Consider the following 5,731-nt stretch of genomic DNA (forward strand, 5'->3'; position numbering starts at 1 on the left):
CAGGGCTGCCCTGTTCCACACTGGGGTGCTGAGCACAGCCACAGCTCCCCAATTTACTGGTTGCACCCATAGCAGCAGGGGAGCCAGAAGTGACAGAGCATCACAGGGGCTGTGGGTGTTCCCCCCAAATCTCCCAGGTCATGTGCCAAGAGGTCCAGGCTGTGTCCCTGCACTTCTGCTGCTGCCAGGTGGGCAAGTGCCAGGATCTCCCAGGCAGAAATTTCCACCTGACAGACAATTCATATTTTGCTTCTTCCACCCAAAGACCAGGCCCAGCCTGAGCCCTCTGCATCTTTTGAGGGATGGATGGCAGAAACATGCAGCTGCTTATTCCTTCAGCTCCCAGCTCTGCAGGAGCAGGATGTGAACAGCCCAACTCCAGTGGGATCCCAGGGGCAGCTGCATCACTGGGTTTGCTCAGGTCCTCAAGGATGGACCACAGAGTCACCGGAGCATGGACCACGTCCCCCCCTGCCCCATGTCCCCATGCCATCTGTCCCTGGGCAGGCTGCAGAGGCAGCTTGCTGTGGGGTTTGTCCCAGTTGTCTTGCTCCCGTGACAGCCACCGCTGTGGGACCAGCGGCTCTGTAGCTGCTGGGAGTCCATGCAGGCTCCAGTGGATCTACAGGCAGCTGTGGGCTCTGAAAGACCTTCCAGGACTTCTTGGCCCCCCAAACTGCCGAGGAGTTTGGCGACTTGCAGGGTCACCAGTGGAATATGTCTGGTGGGAAGGGACACAGCCTTCCTCTCACTGGGAATACACACACCAATCCCTGAATGCACATCTCCACTCTGATCTTCTCCAAGCCATTCACAGGTCCCAGACCCTTTCTCTACCTTGTTCACTGCCTGCACATCCAAGTGACACCAAACACAGGCACTTACCTGCTGCTTGCCCCATTGGAACTGGAAGGACAGTGGGACAAAGCCCTTAGGACAGGGCAGAGCTGGTCTTTCTTCCCCAACAAGGTGAGGAGGACAGCTCCTCTCCTCTTGCCCGCTCCCTCAGCATGCACTGTGGCTCCTGGCATCACTCAGGGCCCCTCAGGGCTTGGTCGTGGTGGGTTTTGGGTGCATGACATGGCACCATCTCTCAGGGTCCCCCTGATGAGGACCACAGCAAGGACAAGGTTTATTCCAGGGAGCTGGCATAGAAGGAAGGCAGATGCCCAGTGGTGGGCATCTTCTGAGGTGGTCTGGGAATGCCAGCTGGCAAGGGATGAAGATGCTGTAGACCCCCACATCTCCCAGGCAGGAGCATCCCAGCCCCTTCATGCAAGGAGGGACCTGCCACCTCAGGGGGTTTGTTGTCCCAGGGATCGTTCTGTTGTTCTGTCCAAGCTGGGGGCACCCTTCCAGGCTTTGGATTTCCAGGGGTCCCTTCAGGCTGCAGCCCTGAATACTGCCAGCAGCATTTGGGGCTGCAGCCCACCGGGGTCCCCAGAGGGACGGGGGGGCACGGAGCGCAGCCTTACCTTGGAGGAGCCGCTACAGGGAAGGGATACGGGACCCAGCTTGGGACACCCCGGTCCCGGGAGAGCTGCAGTGCTGGAGGCAGGGGATGCAGGGATGAGGTGAGACGGACGGGATGGGATGCGGTGGGTGGATGGATGGGTGGGTGGGTGGATGGATGGATGGGTGGATGGATGGTTCGGGGGCTGCAGGTTTCCCCGCTCTCAGGTGCGGAGACAATAGCCAGGGCTCCTGTTGCAGCTGCAGACTGTCTCTTTAAACCCCTCACCAGCCCACAGGTGGCCCTGTCACCACCGTGGTCATCCATGACGTCATCGGGAGGGAGGGAAGGGGAGGAGGAGGAGGAGGGGGGAGAAACGCGATTCCCCTCCACAGCAAAAGTCCCCGAGCGCCCATGGCAACAGATTGCAAATGTCACTGCGCATCAGCCGGGAGGAGGCTGCCGGGCTGCCCCCCCACGGGGGACACGGCGGGGGGACGGGGCTGTCACGCCACGGGAGACACGGGGCTGTCACCCCCTCGGATGGCACGGGGGTGGGCAGAGCTGTCACGCCGTGATGGGTGTGTTGTAGGGGACAGGGTTGTCACCCCGCGGTGGCACGGCGGGGACAGGATGTCTCTCCCGTGGCTGGTGTATGGCAGGGGACAGGGCTGTTCCCCACGCAGGGACCTGGCTCTGGGTTAAGCAGGTGGACAGCTCCAGCTCTCACCACGGGGTGTGGAGCACCTGGGGGCCTCCCCAGCCCGGACACCCTGCAGCAGGGGTAGGTGCTGCTGTGCTCCTGCCCAGCAGGTGCTGGCCACGGCTTGTCCCCTGATCCCCTGAGATCCTGATCCCTCATCCCCAGCAGTGACACCCACCCCCAGCCATCCCCTGGGCACCCCGAGAGGACCAGACATCCCAGTGAGCCCCCATCTCCTGCCCCTCTGGTCCTGCCTGTGCTCTGCCCCTGCAAGGAGCTGTTTTGCAAAAGCCAGGAAAATTTTGGAAGGTTTTTCAAGCAGATCTTGCCTTCAGGCAGAGACAAGACAACTGGTGTGTTGGAGCAAGAAAAGGGGGCCCAGCCCTGAACCCACAGACCCCAGACTCGTGGACCACATCCCAGTGGTGGTGATTCCATTAACAGCCTCTAAAATTTGTCCCATTTCACTCCAAAATGAGCCTCTGACACCAGTTAAAACCAGAGGGCCAAGGGACGTTTTGATGACAAAGGAAGGTTTCCTTAGAGCTGTGAAGCTCCACCAGAGCTGCGTCCTGCAATCTTGGCTTTGGTGGAGCCTCGTCCCACTGAGACCTGCCCAGTGTGGGGAGAGGGGCTGCAGCTCCCATGGGCAGGGGGAGCCCTGGCTGTGCTGGATAGGACCTGTTCACCCCTTCATGAAAATGTGTGAATGTGCACATGAATCCCCCTGCAACGGGAGCCCCAAACTCTGCAAATGTGCATAAAGCCACTCCTCAGGCTTGGGGAAGAATCAAATATTTAATTACAGCCTTGTTTTTTGGGAGAGATGAGGTACACCCAAGGACTCCATTTCCTTTGGTCTTTTCTCCAGATGGTTTCTGTAATGATCTTGAGGATGCTACACCCTAAAAAGGAGCCCATGGAGGCAGCCAGTTCCCACAGAACAGCCTCACTTGTCCCTGCATACCCTGGGGTCTGGGGAGCACCTCAGGGCTGCAGCATTCCTTCTTCACACCAGGATCCTGTAAAAACTTTACCCTCTTATTTCACATATTACAAAATAAAAAAAAAAAAAGAGGTCATTTTCTTTTCCCCTGCCCTCAGCTGGTTGAAGAAGTCGGCAGCCACCAAGCCCAGTGGCCATGAGAGGTGGTTGGCTCAGGACCTGGAGTGTTTTCTTCTTCCACAAGCATCCCTGTGAGGAGATGGAACATATTTTCCCACAGGAATTTTGTGCTGGGGGTTGTATCTGGCTGGGGGCAGCCAGGATGGGAGCAGCCCACCCCTGTGACATCCCCAGCGCTGTTCTCCTCACACGCCCTCTCCAATCCTGGGAAAGCAGCCGCGGGATCCAGGGCTGGGAAGCTCTTGATAAACAGCCAAAGCAACAACAGCAGAAGGGTCCTTGCTTCAGGAACAGGAAAAAAACATCCAAAGCAGCCCAAATGAGCTGCATTATATTCTTTTCTTCTTTTTTTAACCCATCAGCTGGCTCTGGAGAAACCAGCTGGAGGTGGATGTGGCACTGGCAGGGCGCTGGTGAGGCTGGTGATGGCACAAAGGCAGGGAGCATCTCTTTCCTTGGCACACTGCTGAAGGGACTTCCACCAAAACCAGCCAGTGGCATCCAAAGCCATGGACCCACAGTGACTCTGCAATGCTGGAGGAGCCCTGCAGCCCCCTGGGCCAGCCCCAGGAATACCCATATGAGTACCAGTAACCCTCAAGCCACCAGCAGCATCCATGCCAGCCCCAGGATCAGAGCTCTGGGCGTCAGGCTGGGCTTGCCCTGTTCCTCTGGCCAGGGAAGTGCAGAGGGACACCCCACCTGTGTCCCAGCACATGAGGATGGGGACAGCCATGTGACCCCTGTTCTGGACCACAAGGGGCGGCACAGAATGCTGTGGGAGGTGGGAAATGTCCCAGGAGTCCTGAGCCCTCAGCAACCACCTGGGGGTCTGGCACTGTGACCCCACATCTCCTGCCTACCCCCAGGCCAAGATAAACCCGGACTAAATTTGTCCCCAGCCTTGTGCCTGCGCTGAGATTTACTGCACAAGATTCAAACCCCTGCCAGTGGCTGGAACCGCCCCAGTGAGGGTCTTCTGACCCCTGCCCAGCTGTGAGCAGGTTGCTGGGATGAAGTTCTTTGCTCTGGGAGCACCAATTGCTGCTGTAGTAGCGGCTCCTTTGTCCGGTGAGCTGCCTTTTGGTGGTGCCTGTGTGCCAGGCCAGTTGTTTTCATGCCAGCTGCTGTGTGCTTGGATGTTCTTCGGTATTTAGCTTGATCCTATTAAGGTGGATCCCAATTAATTAGGCAGGAGGCAGAGAGACAAAGAGGGATGCCGGGGCCATTCATTTTAGTCTTGTCATCACGCCTTCCGCACTGGGCAGGCAGTGGGAGAGCGGGAAGGGACAGGGTAAGGCTGCTGGGCACGAAACCACTGGGAGATGGGAACAGGGAACAGTGGGGTGGCAGTGGGGTCATCCAGAGGGTCCCCCAGGATCCCTTGCCTGCTGCTCAGGGATACCAGGCAGGCTGACATCCCCCATCCCCACAAGAAGGCACCTGGGGCCACACATTGCCCCCGGGGCAGTGGGGTCCTACTCTGTCCCACTGCTAGTGGGACCCTAAAGCATCCCACAAAACACATGAAGGATCCCTGGGGATTCAGCGATGTGAGCTTTGGGGCAGCAGGAGCATCCCCCTTCCATCCAGATGACACTGGCTGGGTGCTGCTGTCGCATCCCTGTGGTTCCACCTGCCCCGCAGGCATTGGGAACGCCCCGTGGGCTCTCCAGCACCCCGGTCTGAGCATCCTGCCCTGCGCCCCCGCTCCCAGCTCCCACGCCTGCCGGTGGAGTGGCTCCAAGAGCCGGTGTGTCGGCTCAGCCTCGGCAAGAGGCCAGCAAATGGATCTCAAGGGCCCCCTGACATTCCTCCTTCCCTCCCTTTGAAGGAGAAGTGCCCCTCAGAGCTGCCCTCGACGCTAATGCACGGGGAGGGAGGGGGTGCTGCTAAAAGCCAAGGCGAGCAAAAGGCTTTCAAACTCCTTGTAAAGGCCAAAGAGGTGCCCGGGGGTGACCCCAATCTCTGCTGTTGGTGTTGGGGTGTACCCCAAAATGCTGGAGGGAGGTGGGGTGGCCCCTGCCGAGTCCTCGTGCTGGGACTCGGGGTACAGGGGGTGCAGGGAGTGATGGGGCCATGCCAGACCCTTCCTGGGGATGGAGGAGCCTGGGATGCTGCAGGCAGGGAGGGGTTCAGGGGGCGGTCAGGTGCAGGGAGGAGGTGAGGGTTACTGTAGGGAACTTGGGGATGGCTGGATGGGGTTTGCAGAGCATGCTGGGATGAGATGGCTGGGGTGGAAGAGGGGTGCAGGACGGGCCTAGGGTGGGTACAGGATGGGTGCAGGGCGGGTTCTGGGGTGCAGAGGGGGTGCTCGGGATCCGGGATGGGCGCGGGGCGGTGCGGGGGTTCTCCCCGCCGCCAGGGGGCGCGCTAGGCCGTTGTGGGCGGTCTGGCCCGTCCGGCCCCGTCTCGCTGCTCCGGCGGCCGGAAGCGGAAGTGCGGTGCC

Source organism: Parus major, chromosome 10 (assembly GCF_001522545.3).
Source record: "Parus major isolate Abel chromosome 10, Parus_major1.1, whole genome shotgun sequence".
Taxonomy (NCBI): Eukaryota; Metazoa; Chordata; class Aves; order Passeriformes; family Paridae; genus Parus; species Parus major.